This window comes from Coregonus clupeaformis, unplaced genomic scaffold (genome assembly GCF_020615455.1).
Source record: "Coregonus clupeaformis isolate EN_2021a unplaced genomic scaffold, ASM2061545v1 scaf0644, whole genome shotgun sequence".
NCBI lineage: Eukaryota > Metazoa > Chordata > Actinopteri > Salmoniformes > Salmonidae > Coregonus > Coregonus clupeaformis.
In genome coordinates, this window is record NW_025534099.1 from 1 (window position 1) to 17020 (window position 17020).

General features: G+C 40.7%; 36 non-coding genes across 36 annotated transcripts; all 36 read right to left on the reverse strand.

Annotated features, from left to right (window-relative positions):
- Positions 1 to 404: 404 nt before the first annotated feature.
- On the reverse strand, positions 405 to 477 carry trnav-cac. The gene has a single exon. It is a non-coding gene; the product is annotated as a tRNA-Val (tRNA).
- A 705-nt stretch (positions 478 to 1182) lies between these two features.
- trnav-cac lies at positions 1183 to 1255 on the reverse strand. Its single transcript has one exon. It is a non-coding gene; the product is annotated as a tRNA-Val (tRNA).
- Positions 1256 to 1571: 316 nt separating this feature from the next.
- trnav-cac lies at positions 1572 to 1645 on the reverse strand. Its single transcript has one exon. It is a non-coding gene; the product is annotated as a tRNA-Val (tRNA).
- A 316-nt stretch (positions 1646 to 1961) lies between these two features.
- Positions 1962 to 2034, reverse strand: trnav-cac. Its single transcript has one exon. It is a non-coding gene; the product is annotated as a tRNA-Val (tRNA).
- A 316-nt stretch (positions 2035 to 2350) lies between these two features.
- trnav-cac lies at positions 2351 to 2423 on the reverse strand. Its single transcript has one exon. It is a non-coding gene; the product is annotated as a tRNA-Val (tRNA).
- A 317-nt stretch (positions 2424 to 2740) lies between these two features.
- Positions 2741 to 2813, reverse strand: trnav-cac. Its single transcript has one exon. It is a non-coding gene; the product is annotated as a tRNA-Val (tRNA).
- Positions 2814 to 3129: 316 nt separating this feature from the next.
- trnav-cac lies at positions 3130 to 3202 on the reverse strand. Its single transcript has one exon. It is a non-coding gene; the product is annotated as a tRNA-Val (tRNA).
- A 315-nt stretch (positions 3203 to 3517) lies between these two features.
- Positions 3518 to 3590, reverse strand: trnav-cac. The gene has a single exon. It is a non-coding gene; the product is annotated as a tRNA-Val (tRNA).
- Positions 3591 to 3905: 315 nt separating this feature from the next.
- trnav-cac lies at positions 3906 to 3979 on the reverse strand. Its single transcript has one exon. It is a non-coding gene; the product is annotated as a tRNA-Val (tRNA).
- Positions 3980 to 4295: 316 nt separating this feature from the next.
- Positions 4296 to 4368, reverse strand: trnav-cac. The gene has a single exon. It is a non-coding gene; the product is annotated as a tRNA-Val (tRNA).
- Positions 4369 to 4685: 317 nt separating this feature from the next.
- On the reverse strand, positions 4686 to 4758 carry trnav-cac. The gene has a single exon. It is a non-coding gene; the product is annotated as a tRNA-Val (tRNA).
- A 316-nt stretch (positions 4759 to 5074) lies between these two features.
- Positions 5075 to 5147, reverse strand: trnav-cac. Its single transcript has one exon. It is a non-coding gene; the product is annotated as a tRNA-Val (tRNA).
- A 704-nt stretch (positions 5148 to 5851) lies between these two features.
- trnav-cac lies at positions 5852 to 5924 on the reverse strand. Its single transcript has one exon. It is a non-coding gene; the product is annotated as a tRNA-Val (tRNA).
- Positions 5925 to 6240: 316 nt separating this feature from the next.
- Positions 6241 to 6313, reverse strand: trnav-cac. Its single transcript has one exon. It is a non-coding gene; the product is annotated as a tRNA-Val (tRNA).
- A 316-nt stretch (positions 6314 to 6629) lies between these two features.
- trnav-cac lies at positions 6630 to 6702 on the reverse strand. The gene has a single exon. It is a non-coding gene; the product is annotated as a tRNA-Val (tRNA).
- A 703-nt stretch (positions 6703 to 7405) lies between these two features.
- On the reverse strand, positions 7406 to 7478 carry trnav-cac. Its single transcript has one exon. It is a non-coding gene; the product is annotated as a tRNA-Val (tRNA).
- Positions 7479 to 7794: 316 nt separating this feature from the next.
- trnav-cac lies at positions 7795 to 7867 on the reverse strand. Its single transcript has one exon. It is a non-coding gene; the product is annotated as a tRNA-Val (tRNA).
- Positions 7868 to 8184: 317 nt separating this feature from the next.
- trnav-cac lies at positions 8185 to 8257 on the reverse strand. Its single transcript has one exon. It is a non-coding gene; the product is annotated as a tRNA-Val (tRNA).
- A 1095-nt stretch (positions 8258 to 9352) lies between these two features.
- trnav-cac lies at positions 9353 to 9425 on the reverse strand. Its single transcript has one exon. It is a non-coding gene; the product is annotated as a tRNA-Val (tRNA).
- A 316-nt stretch (positions 9426 to 9741) lies between these two features.
- Positions 9742 to 9814, reverse strand: trnav-cac. The gene has a single exon. It is a non-coding gene; the product is annotated as a tRNA-Val (tRNA).
- Positions 9815 to 10115: 301 nt separating this feature from the next.
- Positions 10116 to 10188, reverse strand: trnal-caa. Its single transcript has one exon. It is a non-coding gene; the product is annotated as a tRNA-Val (tRNA).
- Positions 10189 to 10504: 316 nt separating this feature from the next.
- On the reverse strand, positions 10505 to 10577 carry trnav-cac. The gene has a single exon. It is a non-coding gene; the product is annotated as a tRNA-Val (tRNA).
- A 317-nt stretch (positions 10578 to 10894) lies between these two features.
- Positions 10895 to 10967, reverse strand: trnav-cac. Its single transcript has one exon. It is a non-coding gene; the product is annotated as a tRNA-Val (tRNA).
- A 316-nt stretch (positions 10968 to 11283) lies between these two features.
- Positions 11284 to 11356, reverse strand: trnav-cac. Its single transcript has one exon. It is a non-coding gene; the product is annotated as a tRNA-Val (tRNA).
- A 316-nt stretch (positions 11357 to 11672) lies between these two features.
- On the reverse strand, positions 11673 to 11745 carry trnav-cac. The gene has a single exon. It is a non-coding gene; the product is annotated as a tRNA-Val (tRNA).
- A 317-nt stretch (positions 11746 to 12062) lies between these two features.
- trnav-cac lies at positions 12063 to 12135 on the reverse strand. Its single transcript has one exon. It is a non-coding gene; the product is annotated as a tRNA-Val (tRNA).
- Positions 12136 to 12837: 702 nt separating this feature from the next.
- trnav-cac lies at positions 12838 to 12910 on the reverse strand. The gene has a single exon. It is a non-coding gene; the product is annotated as a tRNA-Val (tRNA).
- A 316-nt stretch (positions 12911 to 13226) lies between these two features.
- On the reverse strand, positions 13227 to 13299 carry trnav-cac. Its single transcript has one exon. It is a non-coding gene; the product is annotated as a tRNA-Val (tRNA).
- A 316-nt stretch (positions 13300 to 13615) lies between these two features.
- Positions 13616 to 13688, reverse strand: trnav-cac. The gene has a single exon. It is a non-coding gene; the product is annotated as a tRNA-Val (tRNA).
- Positions 13689 to 13995: 307 nt separating this feature from the next.
- Positions 13996 to 14068, reverse strand: trnav-cac. Its single transcript has one exon. It is a non-coding gene; the product is annotated as a tRNA-Val (tRNA).
- A 705-nt stretch (positions 14069 to 14773) lies between these two features.
- Positions 14774 to 14847, reverse strand: trnav-cac. Its single transcript has one exon. It is a non-coding gene; the product is annotated as a tRNA-Val (tRNA).
- A 316-nt stretch (positions 14848 to 15163) lies between these two features.
- On the reverse strand, positions 15164 to 15236 carry trnav-cac. Its single transcript has one exon. It is a non-coding gene; the product is annotated as a tRNA-Val (tRNA).
- A 316-nt stretch (positions 15237 to 15552) lies between these two features.
- Positions 15553 to 15625, reverse strand: trnac-aca. The gene has a single exon. It is a non-coding gene; the product is annotated as a tRNA-Val (tRNA).
- Positions 15626 to 15941: 316 nt separating this feature from the next.
- On the reverse strand, positions 15942 to 16014 carry trnav-cac. The gene has a single exon. It is a non-coding gene; the product is annotated as a tRNA-Val (tRNA).
- A 316-nt stretch (positions 16015 to 16330) lies between these two features.
- On the reverse strand, positions 16331 to 16403 carry trnav-cac. Its single transcript has one exon. It is a non-coding gene; the product is annotated as a tRNA-Val (tRNA).
- A 316-nt stretch (positions 16404 to 16719) lies between these two features.
- trnav-cac lies at positions 16720 to 16792 on the reverse strand. The gene has a single exon. It is a non-coding gene; the product is annotated as a tRNA-Val (tRNA).
- Positions 16793 to 17020: the final 228 nt, after the last annotated feature.

Genomic DNA, 17020 nt, shown 5'->3' on the forward strand with positions numbered 1-17020 from the left:
TGTTTCAGAGATGTCTGTTTCCGCCCGGTTTTGAACCGGGGACCTTTTCGCGTGTGAGGCGAACGTGATAACCACTACACTACTGAAACTACATGTTAAAAAAGTACAATGAGTATATAGAATTTTACTTATATTCTTTGCATGTATTTGCGTTCCCATAATGAGGAGCACATAAAACAAAGAGTTTTCCTTTATGTCTCAGAGGTCTCTGCTTCCGCACGGTTTTGAAACAGGGACCGAGAGCGGTTGAGTCAAACGTGATAACCGCTACACTACGGAAACTGCTAGTTGAAGAGTCTACAAGGAGTAAACAGAATTTTACTGATTTTCTTTGCATTTAAATGAATTCCCATAACGAGGCACTCATGAAAAGGAATGTTCTCCTCTACTGCTTCAGAGATGTCTGTTTCCGCCCGGTTTTGAACCGGGGACCTTTCGCGTGTGAGGCAAACGTGATAACCACTACACTACGGAAACTACATGTTTAAAAAACTACAATGAGTATATAGAATTTTACTTATATTCTTTGCATGTATTTGCGTTCCCATAATGAGGAGCACATAAAACACAGAGTTTTCCTTTATGTCTCAGAGGTCTCTGCTTCCGCACGGTTTTGAAACAGGGACCTAGAGCGGTTGAGTCAAACGTGATAACCGCTACACTACGGAAACTGCTAGTTGAAGAGTCTACAAGGAGTAAACAGAATTTTACTGATTTTCTTTGCATTTAAATGAATTCCGTTCACGAGGCACTCATGAATAGGAATGTTCTCCTCTAATGTTTCAGAGTTGTCTGTTTCCGCCCGGTTTTGAACCGGGGACCTTTCACGTGTGAGGCGAACATGATAACCACTACACTACTGAAACTTCATGTTTAAAAAAGTACAATGAGTATATAGAATTTTACTTATATTCTTTGCATTTATTTGCGTTCCAATAATGAGTAGCACATAAAACAAAGAGTTTTCCTTTATGTCTCAGAGGTCTCTGCTTCCGCACGGTTTTGAAACAGGGACCTAGAGCGGTTGAGTCAAACGTGATAACCGCTACACTACGGAAACTGCTAGTTGAAGAGTCTACAAGGAGTAAACAGAATTTTACTGATTTTCTTTGCATTTAAATGAATTCCCATAACGAGGCACTCATGAAAAGGAATGTTCTCCTCTACTGCTTCAGAGATGTCTGTTTCCGCCCGGTTTTGAACCGGGGACCTTTCGCGTGTGAGGCGAACGTGATAACCACTACACTACGGAAACTACATGTTAAAAAAACTACAATGAGTATATAGAATTTTACTTATATTCTTTGCATGTATTTGCGTTCCCATAATGAGGAGCACATAAAACAAAGAGTTTTCCTTTATGTCTCAGAGGTCTCTGCTTCCGCACGGTTTTGAAACAGGGACCTAGAGCGGTTGAGTCAAACGTGATAACCGCTACACTACGGAAACTGCTAGTTGAAGAGTCTACAAGGAGTAAACAGAATTTTACTGATTTTCTTTGCATTTAAATGAATTCCCATAACGAGGCACTCATGAAAAGGAATGTTCTCCTCTACTGCTTCAGAGATGTCTGTTTCCGCCCGGTTTTGAACCGGGGACCTTTCGCGTGTGAGGCGGAACGTGATAACCACTACACTACGGAAACTACATGTTAAAAAAACTACAATGAGTATATAGAATTTTACTTATATTCTTTGCATGTATTTGCGTTCCCATAATGAGGAGCACATAAAACAAAGAGTTTTCCTTTATGTCTCAGAGGTCTCTGCTTCCGCACGGTTTTGAAACAGGGACCTAGAGCGGTTGAGTCAAACGTGATAACCGCTACACTACGGAAACTGCTAGTTGAAGAGTCTACAAGGAGTAAACAGAATTTTACTGATTTTCTTTGCATTTAAATGAATTCCCATAACGAGGCACTCATGAAAAGGAATGTTCTCCTCTAATGTTTCAGAGATGTCTGTTTCCGCCCGGTTTTGAACCGGGGACCTTTCGCGTGTGAGGCGAACGTGATAACCACTACACTACGGAAACTACATGTTAAAAAAACTACAATGAGTATATAGAATTTTACTTATATTCTTTGCATGTATTTGCGTTCCCATAATGAGGAGCACATAAAACAAAGAGTTTTCCTTTATGTCTCAGAGGTCTCTGCTTCCGCACGGTTTTGAAACAGGGACCTAGAGCGGTTGAGTCAAACGTGATAACCGCTACACTACGGAAACTGCTAGTTGAAGAGTCTACAAGGAGTAAACAGAATTTTACTGATTTTCTTTGCATTTAAATGAATTCCCATAACGAGGCACTCATGAAAAGGAATGTTCTCCTCTACTGCTTCAGAGATGTCTGTTTCCGCCCGGTTTTGAACCGGGGACCTTTCGCGTGTGAGGCGAACGTGATAACCACTACACTACGGAAACTACATGTTTAAAAAAACTACAATGAGTATATAGAATTTTACTTATATTCTTTGCATGTATTTGCGTTCCCATAATGAGGAGCACATAAAACAAAGAGTTTTCCTTTATGTCTCAGAGGTCTCTGCTTCCGCACGGTTTTGAAACAGGGACCTAGAGCGGTTGAGTCAAACGTGATAACCGCTACACTACGGAAACTGCTAGTTGAAGAGTCTACAAGGAGTAAACAGAATTTTACTGATTTTCTTTGCATTTAAATGAATTCCCATAACGAGGCACTCATGAAAAGGAATGTTCTCCTCTACTGCTTCAGAGATGTCTGTTTCCGCCCGGTTTTGAACCGGGGACCTTTCGCGTGTGAGGCGAACGTGATAACCACTACACTACGGAAACTACATGTTTAAAAAACTACAATGAGTATATAGAATTTTACTTATATTCTTTGCATGTATTTGCGTTCCCATAATGAGGAGCACATAAAACACAGAGTTTTCCTTTATGTCTCAGAGGTCTCTGCTTCCGCACGGTTTTGAAACAGGGACCTAGAGCGGTTGAGTCAAACGTGATAACCGCTACACTACGGAAACTGCTAGTTGAAGAGTCTACAAGGAGTAAACAGAATTTTACTGATTTTCTTTGCATTTAAATGAATTCCCATCACGAGGCACTCATGAAAAGGAATGTTCTCCTCTAATGTTTCAGAGATGTCTGTTTCCGCCCGGTTTTGAACCGGGGACCTTTCGCGTGTGAGGCGAACGTGATAACCACTACACTACTGAAACTACATGTTAAAAAAGTACAATGAGTATATAGAATTTTACTTATATTCTTTGCATGTATTTGCGTTCCCATAATGAGGAGCACATAAAACAAAGAGTTTTCCTTTATGTCTCAGAGGTGTCTGCTTCCGCACGGTTTTGAAACAGGGACCGAGAGCGGTTGAGTCAAACGTGATAACCGCTACACTACGGAAACTGCTAGTTGAAGAGTCTACAAGGAGTAAACAGAATTTTACTGATTTTCTTTGCATTTAAATGAATTCCCATAACGAGGCACTCATGAAAAGGAATGTTCTCCTCTACTGCTTCAGAGATGTCTGTTTCCGCCCGGTTTTGAACCGGGGACCTTTCGCGTGTGAGGCGAACGTGATAACCACTACACTACAGAAACTACATGTTCAAAAACTACAATGAGGATATAGAATTTTACTTATATTCTTTGCATGTATTTGCGTTCCCATAATGAGGAGCACATAAAACAAAGAGTTTTCCTTTATGTCTCAGAGGTCTCTGCTTCCGCACGGTTTTGAAACAGGGACCTAGAGCGGTTGAGTCAAACGTGATAACCGCTACACTACGGAAACTGCTAGTTGAAGAGTCTACAAGGAGTAAACAGAATTTTACTGATTTTCTTTGCATTTAAATGAATTCCCATAACGAGGCACTCATGAAAAGGAATGTTCTCCTCTATTGTTTCAGAGATGTCTGTTTCCGCCCGGTTTTGAACCGGGGACCTTTTCGCGTGTGAGGCGAACATGATAACCACTACACTACGGAAACTACATGTTAAAAAAACTACAATGAGTATATAGAATTTTACTTATATTCTTTGCATGTATTTGCGTTCCCATAATGAGGAGCACATAAAACAAAGAGTTTTCCTTTATGTCTCAGAGGTCTCTGCTTCCGCACGGTTTTGAAACAGGGACCTAGAGCGGTTGAGTCAAACGTGATAACCGCTACACTACGGAAACTGCTAGTTGAAGAGTCTACAAGGAGTAAACAGAATTTTACTGATTTTCTTTGCATTTAAATGAATTCCCATAACGAGGCACTCATGAAAAGGAATGTTCTCCTCTACTGCTTCAGAGATGTCTGTTTCCGCCCGGTTTTGAACCGGGGACCTTTCGCGTGTGAGGCGAACGTGATAACCACTACACTACGGAAACTACATGTTTAAAAAAACTACAATGAGGATATAGAATTTTACTTATATTCTTTGCATGTATTTGCGTTCCCATAATGAGGAGCACATAAAACAAAGAGTTTTCCTTTATGTCTCAGAGGTCTCTGCTTCCGCACGGTTTTGAAACAGGGACCTAGAGCGGTTGAGTCAAACGTGATAACCGCTACACTACGGAAACTGCTAGTTGAAGAGTCTACAAGGAGTAAACAGAATTTTACTGATTTTCTTTGCATTTAAATGAATTCCCATAACGAGGCACTCATGAAAAGGAATGTTCTCCTCTACTGCTTCAGAGATGTCTGTTTCCGCCCGGTTTTGAACCGGGGACCTTTCGCGTGTGAGGCGAACGTGATAACCACTACACTACTGAAACTACATGTTAAAAAAACTACAATGAGTATATAGAATTTTACTTATATTCTTTGCATGTATTTGCGTTCCCATAATGAGGAGCACATAAAACAAAGAGTTTTCCTTTATGTCTCAGAGGTCTCTGCTTCCGCACGGTTTTGAAACAGGGACCTAGAGCGGTTGAGTCAAACGTGATAACCGCTACACTACGGAAACTGCTAGTTGAAGAGTCTACAAGGAGTAAACAGAATTTTACTGATTTTCTTTGCATTTAAATGAATTCCCATAACGAGGCACTCATGAAAAGGAATGTTCTCCTCTACTGCTTCAGAGATGTCTGTTTCCGCCCGGTTTTGAACCGGGGACCTTTCGCGTGTGAGGCGAACGTGATAACCACTACACTACTGAAACTACATGTTAAAAAAACTACAATGAGTATATAGAATTTTACTTATATTCTTTGCATGTATTTGCGTTCCCATACTGAGGAGCACATAAAACAAAGAGTTTTCCTTTATGTCTCAGAGGTCTCTGCTTCCGCACGGTTTTGAAACAGGGACCTAGAGCGGTTGAGTCAAACGTGATAACCGCTACACTACGGAAACTGCTAGTTGAAGAGTCTACAAGGAGTAAACAGAATTTTACTGATTTTCTTTGCATTTAAATGAATTCCCATAACGAGGCACTCATGAAAAGGAATGTTCTCCTCTACTGCTTCAGAGATGTCTGTTTCCGCCCGGTTTTGAACCGGGGACCTTTCGCGGTGAGGCGAACGTGATAACCACTACACTACGGAAACTACATGTTCAAAAAACTACAATGAGGATATAGAATTTTACTTATATTCTTTGCATGTATTTGCGTTCCCATAATGAGGAGCACATAAAACACAGAGTTTTCCTTTATGTCTCAGAGGTGTCTGCTTCCGCAGGGTTTTGAAACAGGGACCTAGAGCGGTTGAGTCAAACGTGATAACCGCTACACTACGGAAACTGCTAGTTGAAGAGTCTACAAGGAGTAAACAGAATTTTACTGATTTTCTTTGCATTTAAATGAATTCCCATAACGAGGCACTCATGAAAAGGAATGTTCTCCTCTATTGTTTCAGAGATGTCTGTTTCCGCCCGGTTTTGAACCGGGGACCTTTCGCGTGTGAGGCGAACGTGATAACCACTACACTACGGAAACTACATTTAAAAAAAACTACAATGAGTATATAGAATTTTACTTATATTCTTTGCATGTATTTGCGTTCCCATAATGAGGAGCACATAAAACAAAGAGTTTTCCTTTATGTCTCAGAGGTCTCTGCTTCCGCACGGTTTTGAAACAGGGACCTAGAGCGGTTGAGTCAAACGTGATAACCGCTACACTACGGAAACTGCTAGTTGAAGAGTCTACAAGGAGTAAACAGAATTTTACTGATTTTCTTTGCATTTAAATGAATTCCCATCACGAGGCACTCATGAAAAGGAATGTTCTCCTCTAATGCTTCAGAGATGTCTGTTTCCGCCCGGTTTTGAACCGGGGACCTTTCGCGTGTGAGGCGAACGTGATAACCACTACACTACGGAAACTACATGTTCAAAAAACTACAATGAGGATATAGAATTTTACTTATATTCTTTGCATGTATTTGCGTTCCCATAATGAGGAGCACATAAAACACAGAGTTTTCCTTTATGTCTCAGAGGTGTCTGCTTCCGCAGGGTTTTGAAACAGGGACCTAGAGCTGTTGAGTCAAACGTGATAACCGCTACACTACGGAAACTGCTAGTTGAAGAGTCTACAAGGAGTAAACAGAATTTTACTGATTTTCTTTGCATTTAAATGAATTCCCATAACGAGGCACTCATGAAAAGGAATGTTCTCCTCTATTGTTTCAGAGATGTCTGTTTCCGCCCGGTTTTGAACCGGGGACCTTTCGCGTGTGAGGCGAACGTGATAACCACTACACTACAGAAACTACATTTTAAAAAAACTACAATGAGTATATAGAATTTTACTTATATTCTTTGCATGTATTTGCGTTCCCATAATGAGGAGCACATAAAACAAAGAGTTTTCCTTTATGTCTCAGAGGTCTCTGCTTCCGCACGGTTTTGAAACAGGGACCGAGAGCGGTTGAGTCAAACGTGATAACCGCTACACTACGGAAACTGCTAGTTGAAGAGTCTACAAGGAGTAAACAGAATTTTACTGATTTTCTTTGCATTTAAATGAATTCCCATAACGAGGCACTCATGAAAAGGAATGTTCTCCTCTATTGTTTCAGAGATGTCTGTTTCCGCCCGGTTTTGAACCGGGGACCTTTTGCGTGTGAGGCGAACGTGATAACCACTACACTCAAAACTACATTTAAAAAATACTACAATGAGTATATAGAATTTTACTTATATTCTTTGCATGTATTTGCGTTCCCATAATGAGGAGCACATAAAACAAAGAGTTTTCCTTTATGTCTCAGAGGTCTCTGCTTCCGCACGGTTTTGAAACAGGGACCTAGAGCGGTTGAGTCAAACGTGATAACCGCTACACTACGGAAACTGCTAGTTGAAGAGTCTACAAGGAGTAAACAGAATTTTACTGATTTTCTTTGCATTTAAATGAATTCCCATAACGAGGCACTCATGAAAAGGAATGTTCTCCTCTAATGTTTCAGAGATGTCTGTTTCCGCCCGGTTTTGAACCGGGGACCTTTCGCGTGTGAGGCGAACGTGATAACCACTACACTACGGAAACTACATGTTTAAAAAACTACAATGAGTATATAGAATTTTACTTATATTCTTTGCATGTATTTGCGTTCCCATAATGAGGAGCACATAAAACAAAGAGTTTTCCTTTATGTCTCAGAGGTCTCTGCTTCCGCACGGTTTTGAAACAGGGACCTAGAGCGGTTGAGTCAAACGTGATAACCGCTACACTACGGAAACTGCTAGTTGAAGAGTCTACAAGGAGTAAACAGAATTTTACTGATTTTCTTTGCATTTAAATGAATTCCCATAACGAGGCACTCATGAAAAGGAATGTTCTCCTCTACTGCTTCAGAGATGTCTGTTTCCGCCCGGTTTTGAACCGGGGACCTTTCGCGTGTGAGGCGAACGTGATAACCACTACACTACGGAAACTACATGTTAAAAAAACTACAATGAGGATATAGAATTTTACTTATATTCTTTGCATGTATTTGCGTTCCCATAATGAGGAGCACATAAAACACAGAGTTTTCCTTTATGTCTCAGAGGTCTCTGCTTCCGCACGGGTTTTGAAACAGGGACCTAGAGCTGTTGAGTCAAACGTGATAACCGCTACACTACGGAAACTGCTAGTTGAAGAGTCTACAAGGAGTAAACAGAATTTTACTGATTTTCTTTGCATTTAAATGAATTCCCATCACGAGGCACTCATGAAAAGGAATGTTCTCCTCTATTGTTTCAGAGATGTCTGTTTCCGCCCGGTTTTGAACCGGGGACCTTTCGCGTGTGAGGCGAACGTGATAACCACTACACTACGGAAACTACATTTGAAAAAAACTACAATGAGTATATAGAATTTTACTTATATTCTTTGCATGTATTTGCGTTCCCATAATGAGGAGCACATAAAACAAAGAGTTTTCCTTTATGTCTCAGAGGTCTCTGCTTCCGCACGGTTTTGAAACAGGGACCTAGAGCGGTTGAGTCAAACGTGATAACCGCTACACTACGGAAACTGCTGGTTGAAGAGTCTACAAGGAGTAAACATAATTTTACTGATTTTCTTTGCATTTAAATGAATTCCCATAACGAGGCACTCATGAAAAGGAATGTTCTCCTCTACTGTTTCAGAGATGTCTGTTTCCGCCAGGTTTTGAACAGGGGACCTTTCGCGTTTGAGGCGAACGTGATAACCACTACACTACTGAAACTACGCGTTTAAACAACTACAATGAGTATATAGAATTGTTCTTATATTCTTTGCATGTATTTGCATTCCCATAATGAGGAGCACATAAAACAAAGAGTTTTCCTTTATGTCTCAGAGGTCTCTGCTTCCGCACGGTTTTGAAACAGGGACCTAGAGCGGTTGAGTCAAACGTGATAACCGCTACACTACGGAAACTGCTAGTTGAAGAGTCTACAAGGAGTAAACATAATTTTACTGATTTTCTTTGCATTTAAATGAATTCCCATAACGAGGCACTCATGAAAAGGAATGTTCTCCTCTACTGCTTCAGAGATGTCTGTTTCCGCCCGGTTTTGAACCGGGGACCTTTCGCGGTGAGGCAAACGTGATAACCACTACACTACGGAAACTACATGTTCAAAAAAACTACAATGAGGATATAGAATTTTACTTATATTCTTTGCATGTATTTGCGTTCCCATAATGAGGAGCACATAAAACACAGAGTTTTCCTTTATGTCTCAGAGGTGCTCTGCTTCCGCACGGTTTTGAAACAGGGACCTAGAGCGGTTGAGTCAAACGTGATAACCGCTACACTACGGAAACTGCTAGTTGAAGAGTCTACAAGGAGTAAACAGAATTTTACTCATTTTCTTTGCATTTAAATGAATTCCCATAACGAGGCACTCATGAAAAGGAATGTTCTCCTCTATTGTTTCAGAGATGTCTGTTTCCGCCCGGTTTTGAACCGGGGACCTTTCGCGTGTGAGGCGAACGTGATAACCACTACACTACGGAAACCACATGTTAAAAAAACTACAATGAGTATATAGAATTTTACTTATATTCTTTGCATGTATTTGCGTTCCCATAATGAGGAGCACATAAAACACAGAGTTTTCCTTTATGTCTCAGAGGTCTCTGCTTCCGCACGGTTTTGAAACAGGGACCTAGAGCGGTTGAGTCAAACGTGATAACCGCTACACTACGGAAACTGCTAGTTGAAGAGTCTACAAGGAGTAAACAGAATTTTACTGATTTTCTTTGCATTTAAATGAATTCCCATAACGAGGCACTCATGAAAAGGAATGTTCTCCTCTAATGCTTCAGAGATGTCTGTTTCCGCCCGGTTTTGAACCGGGGACCTTTCGCGTGTGAGGCGAACGTGATAACCACTACACTACGGAAACTACATTTAAAAAAAACTACAATGAGTATATAGAATTTTACTTATATTCTTTGCATGTATTTGCGTTCCCATACTGAGGAGCACATAAAACAAAGAGTTTTCCTTTATGTCTCAGAAGTCTCTGCTTCCGCACAGTTTTGAAACAGGGACCTAGAGCGGTTGAGTCAAACGTGATAACCGCTACACTACGGAAACTGCTAGTTGAAGAGTCTACAAGGAGTAAACAGAATTTTACTGATTTTCTTTGCATTTAAATGAATTCCCATAACGAGGCACTCATGAAAAGGATTGTTCTCCTCTACTGTTTCCGCCCGGTTTTGAACCGGGGACCTTTCGCGTGTGAGGCAAACATGATAACCACTACACTACAGAAACAACATGTTCAAAAAACTACAATGAGTATATAGAATTGTACTTACATTATTTGCATGTATTTGCGTTCCATTAATGAGGAGCACATAAAACACAGAGTTTTCCTTTATGTCTCAGAGGTCTCTGCTTCCGCACGGTTTTGAAACAGGGACCTAGAGCGGTTGAGTCAAACGTGATAACCGCTACACTACGGAAACTGCTAGTTGAAGAGTCTACAAGGAGTAAACAGAATTTTACTGATTTTCTTTGCATTTATATAAATTCCCATAACGAGGCACTCATGAAAAGGAATGTTCTCCTCTACTGTTTCAGAGATGTCTGTTTCCGCCCGGTTTTGAACCGGGGACCTTTCGCGTGTGAGGCGAACGTGATAACCACTACACTACGGAAACTACATGTTTAAAAAAACTACAATGAGTATATAGAATTTTACTTATATTCTTTGCATGTATTTGCGTTCCCATAATGAGGAGCACATAAAACAAAGAGTTTTCCTTTATGTCTCAGAGGTCTCTGCTTCCGCACGGTTTTGAAACAGGGACCGAGAGCGGTTGAGTCAAACGTGATAACCGCTACACTACGGAAACTGCTAGTTGAAGAGTCTACAAGGAGTAAACAGAATTTTACTGATTTTCTTTGCATTTAAATGAATTCCCATAACGAGGCACTCATGAAAAGGAATGTTCTCCTCTAATGTTTCAGAGATGTCTGTTTCCGCCCGGTTTTGAACCGGGGACCTTTCGCGTGTGAGGCGAACGTGATAACCACTACACTACTGAAACTACATGTTAAAAAAAGTACAATGAGTATATAGAATTTTACTTATATTCTTTGCATGTATTTGCGTTCCCATACTGAGGAGCACATAAAACAAAGAGTTTTCCTTTATGTCTCAGAGGTCTCTGCTTCCGCACGGTTTTGAAACAGGGACCTAGAGCGGTTGAGTCAAACGTGATAACCGCTACACTACGGAAACTGCTAGTTGAAGAGTCTACAAGGAGTAAACAGAATTTTACTGATTTTCTTTGCATTTAAATGAATTCCCATAACGAGGCACTCATGAAAAGGAATGTTCTCCTCTACTGCTTCAGAGATGTCTGTTTCCGCCCGGTTTTGAACCGGGGACCTTTCGCGTGTGAGGCGAACGTGATAACCACTACACTACGGAAACTACATGTTTAAAAAACTACAATGAGTATATAGAATTTTACTTATATTCTTTGCATGTATTTGCGTTCCCATAATGAGGAGCACTTAAAACAAAGAGTTTTCCTTTATGTCTCAGAGGTCTCTGCTTCCGCACGGTTTTGAAACAGGGACCTAGAGCGGTTGAGTCAAACGTGATAACCGCTACACTACGGAAACTGCTAGTTGAAGAGTCTACAAGGAGTAAACAGAATTTTACTGATTTTCTTTGCATTTAAATGAATTCCCATCACGAGGCACTCATGAAAAGGAATGTTCTCCTCTAATGTTTCAGAGATGTCTGTTTCCGCCCGGTTTTGAACCGGGGACCTTTCGCGTGTGAGGCGAACGTGATAACCACTACACTACGGAAACTACATGTTAAAAAAAAGTACAATGAGTATATAGAATTTTACTTATATTCTTTGCATGTATTTGCGTTCCCATAATGAGGAGCACATAAAACAAAGAGTTTTCCTTTATGTCTCAGAGGTCTCTGCTTCCGCACGGTTTTGAAACAGGGACCTAGAGCGGTTGAGTCAAACGTGATAACCGCTACACTACGGAAACTGCTAGTTGAAGAGTCTACAAGGAGTAAACAGAATTTTACTGATTTTCTTTGCATTTAAATGAATTCCCATAACGAGGCACTCATGAAAAGGAATGTTCTCCTCTACTGCTTCAGAGATGTCTGTTTCCGCCCGGTTTTGAACCGGGGACCTTTCGCGTGTGAGGCGAACGTGATAACCACTACACTACGGAAACTACATGTTCAAAAAACTACAATGAGGATATAGAATTTTACTTATATTCTTTGCATGTATTTGCGTTCCCATAATGAGGAGCACATAAAACACAGAGTTTTCCTTTATGTCTCAGAGGTGTCTGCTTCCGCAGGGTTTTGAAACAGGGACCTAGAGCGGTTGAGTCAAACGTGATAACCGCTACACTACGGAAACTGCTAGTTGAAGAGTCTACAAGGAGTAAACAGAATTTTACTGATTTTCTTTGCATTTAAATGAATTCCCATAACGAGGCACTCATGAAAAGGAATGTTCTCCTCTACTGTTTCAGAGATGTCTGTTTCCGGCCCGGTTTTGAATCGGGGACCTTTCGCGTGTGAGGCGAACGTGATAACCACTACACTACAGAAACTACAAGAAAAACTACAGTGAGTATATAGAATTTTACTGATATTCTTTGCATGTATTTGCGTTCCCATAATGAGGAGCACATAAAACAAAGAGTTTTCCTTTATGTCTCAGAGGTCTCTGCTTCCGCACGGTTTTGAAACAGGGACCTAGAGCGGTTGAGTCAAACGTGATAACCGCTACACTACGGAAACTGCTAGTTGAAGAGTCTACAAGGAGTAATCAGAATTTTACTGATTTTCTTTGCATTTAAATGAATTCCCATAAAGAGGCACTCATGAAAAGGAATGTTCTCCTCTAATGCTTCAGAGATGTCTGTTTCCGCCCGGTTTTGAACCGGGGACCTTTCGCGTGTGAGGCGAACGTGATAACCACTACACTACGGAAACTACATGTTAAAAAAACTACAATGAGTATATAGAATTTTACTTATATTCTTTGCATGTATTTGCGTTCCCATAATGAGGAGCACATAAAACAAAGAGTTTTCCTTTATGTCTCAGAGGTCTCTGCTTCCGCACGGTTTTGAAACAGGGACCTAGAGCGGTTGAGTCAAACGTGATAACCGCTACACTACGGAAACTGCTAGTTGAAGAGTCTACAAGGAGTAAACAGAATTTTACTGATTTTCTTTGCATTTAAATGAATTCCCATAACGAGGCACTCATGAAAAGGAATGTTCTCCTCTACTGCTTCAGAGATGTCTGTTTCCGCCCGGTTTTGAACCGGGGACCTTTCGCGTGTGAGGCGAACGTGATAACCACTACACTACGGAAACTACATGTTAAAAAAACTACAATGAGTATATAGAATTTTACTTATATTCTTTGCATGTATTTGCGTTCCCATAATGAGGAGCACATAAAACAAAGAGTTTTCCTTTATGTCTCAGAGGTGTCTGCTTCCGCAGGGTTTTGAAACAGGGACCTAGAGCGGTTGAGTCAAACGTGATAACCGCTACACTACGGAAACTGCTAGTTGAAGAGTCTACAAGGAGTAAACAGAATTTTACTGATTTTCTTTGCATTTAAATGAATTCCCATAACGAGGCACTCATGAAAAGGAATGTTCTCCTCTACTGTTTCAGAGATGTCTGTTTCCGCCCGGTTTTGAACCGGGGACCTTTCGCGTGTGAGGCGAACGTGATAACCACTACACTACTGAAACTACATGTTACAAAAACTACAATGAGTATATAGAATTTTACTTATATTCTATGCATGTATTTGCGTTCCCATAATGAGGAGCACATAAAACACAGAGTTTTCCTTTATGTCTCAGCTTCCGCACGGTTTTGAAACAGGGACCTAGAGCGGTTGAGTCAAACGTGATAACCGCTACACTACGGAAACTGCTAGTTGAAGAGTCTACAAGGAGTAAACAGAATTTTACTCATTTTCTTTGCATTTAAATGAATTCCCATAACGAGGCACTCATGAAAAGGAATGTTCTCCTCTACTGTTTCAGAGATGTCTGTTTCCGCCCGGTTTTGAACCGGGGACCTTTCGCGTGTGAGGCGAACGTGAAAACCACTACACTACGGAAACCACATGTTAAAAAAACTACAATGAGTATATAGAATTTTACTTATATTCTTTGCATGTATTTGCGTTCCCATAATGAGGAGCACATAAAACAAAGAGTTTTCCTTTATGTCTCAGAGGTCTCTGCTTCCGCACGGTTTTGAAACAGGGACCGAGAGCGGTTGAGTCAAACGTGATAACCGCTACACTACGGATACTGCTAGTTGAAGAGTCTACAAGGAGTAAACAGAATTTTACTGATTTTCTTTGCATTTAAATGAATTCCCATAACGAGGCACTCATGAAAAGGAATGTTCTCCTCTACTGCTTCAGAGATGTCTGTTTCCGCCCGGTTTTGAGCCGGGGACCTTTCGCGTGTGAGGCCAACGTGATAACCACTACACTACGGAAACTACATGTTAAAAAAAGTACAATGAGTATATAGAATTTTACTTATATTCTTTGCATGTATTTGCGTTCCCATAATGAGGAGCACATAAAACAAAGAGTTTTCCTTTATGTCTCAGAGGTCTCTGCTTCCGCACGGTTTTGAAACAGGGACCGAGAGCGGTTGAGTCAAACGTGATAACCGCTACACTACGGAAACTGCTAGTTGAAGAGTCTACAAGGAGTAAACAGAATTTTACTGATTTTCTTTGCATTTAAATGAATTCCCATAACGAGGCACTCATGAAAAGGAATGTTCTCCTCTACTGCTTCAGAGATGTCTGTTTCCGCCCGGTTTTGAACCGGGGACCTTTTCGCGTGTGAGGCGAACGTGATAACCACTACACTACGGAAACTACATGTTAAAAAAACTACAATGAGGATATAGAATTTTACTTATATTCTTTGCATGTATTTGCGTTCCCATAATGAGGAGCACATAAAACAAAGAGTTTTCCTTTATGTCTCAGAGGTGTCTGCTTCCGCACGGTTTTGAAACAGGGACCTAGAGCGGTTGAGTCAAACGTGATAACCGCTACACTACGGAAACTGCTAGTTGAAGAGTCTACAAGGAGTAAACAGAATTTTACTGATTTTCTTTGCATTTAAATGAATTCCCATAACGAGGCACTCATGAAAAGGAATGTTCTCCTCTATTGTTTCAGAGATGTCTGTTTCCGCCCGGTTTTGAACCGGGGACCTTTCGCGTGTGAGGCGAACGTGATAACCACTACACTACGGAAACTACATTTTAAAAAAACTACAATGAGTATATAGAATTTTACTTATATTCTTTGCATGTATTTGCGTTCCCATAATGAGGAGCACATAAAACAAAGAGTTTTCCTTTATGTCTCAGAGGTCTCTGCTTCCGCACGGTTTTGAAACAGGGACCTAGAGCGGTTGAGTCAAACGTGATAACCGCTACACTACGGAAACTGCTAGTTGAAGAGTCTACAAGGAGTAAACAGAATTTTACTGATTTTCTTTGCATTTAAATGAATTCCCATCACGAGGCACTCATGAAAAGGAATGTTCTCCTCTACTGCTTCAGAGATGTCTGTTTCCGCCCGGTTTTGAACCGGGGACCTTTCGCGTGTGAGGCGAACGTGATAACCACTACACTACTGAAACTACATGTTAAAAAAAGTACAATGAGTATATAGAATTTTACTTATATTCTTTGCATGTATTTGCGTTCCCATACTGAGGAGCACATAAAACAAAGAGTTTTCCTTTATGTCTCAGAGGTCTCTGCTTCCGCACGGTTTTGAAACAGGGACCTAGAGCGGTTGAGTCAAACGTGATAACCGCTACACTACGGAAACTGCTAGTTGAAGAGTCTACAAGGAGTAAACAGAATTTTACTGATTTTCTTTGCATTTAAATGAATTCCCATAACGAGGCACTCATGAAAAGGAATGTTCTCCTCTACTGCTTCAGAGATGTCTGTTTCCGCCCGGTTTTGAACCGGGGACCTTTCGCGTGTGAGGCGAACGTGATAACCACTACACTACGGAAACTACATGTTCAAAAAACTACAATGAGGATATAGAATTTTACTTATATTCTTTGCATGTATTTGCGTTCCCATAATGAGGAGCACATAAAACACAGAGTTTTCCTTTATGTCTCAGAGGTGTCTGCTTCCGCACAGTTTTGAAACAGGGATCTAGAGCGGTTGAGTCAAACGTGATAACCGCTACACTACGGAAACTGCTAGTTGAAGAGTCTACAAGGAGTAAACAGAATTTTACTGATTTTCTTTGCATTTAAATGAATTCCCATAACGAGGCACTCATGAAAAGGAATGTTCTCCTCTACTGCTTCAGAGATGTCTGTTTCCGCCCGGTTTTGAACCGGGGACCTTTCGCGTGTGAGGCGAACGTGATAACCACTACACTACTGAAACTACATGTAAAAAAAAGTACAATGAGTATATAGAATTTTACTTATATTCTTTGCATGTATTTGCGTTCCCATAATGAGGAGCACATAAAACAAAGAGTTTTCCTTTATGTCTCAGAGGTCTCTGCTTCCGCACGGTTTTGAAACAGGGACCTAGAGCGGTTGAGTCAAACGTGATAACCGCTACACTACGGAAACTGCTAGTTGAAGAGTCTACAAGGAGTAAACAGAATTTTACTGATTTTCTTTGCATTTAAATGAATTCCCATCACGAGGCACTCATGAAAAGGAATGTTCTCCTCTAATGTTTCAGAGATGTCTGTTTCCGCCCGGTTTTGAACCGGGGACCTTTCGCGTGTGAGGCGAACGTGATAACCACTACACTACTGAAACTACATGTTAAAAAACTACAATGAGTATATAGAATTTTACTTATATTCTTTGCATGTATTTGCGTTCCCATAATGAGGAGCACATAAAACAAAGAGTTTTCCTTTATGTCTCAGAGGTCTCTGCTTCCGCACGGTTTTGAAACAGGGACCTAGAGCGGTTGAGTCAAACGTGATAACCGCTACACTACGGAAACTGCTAGTTGAAGAGTCTACAAGGAGTAAACAGAAT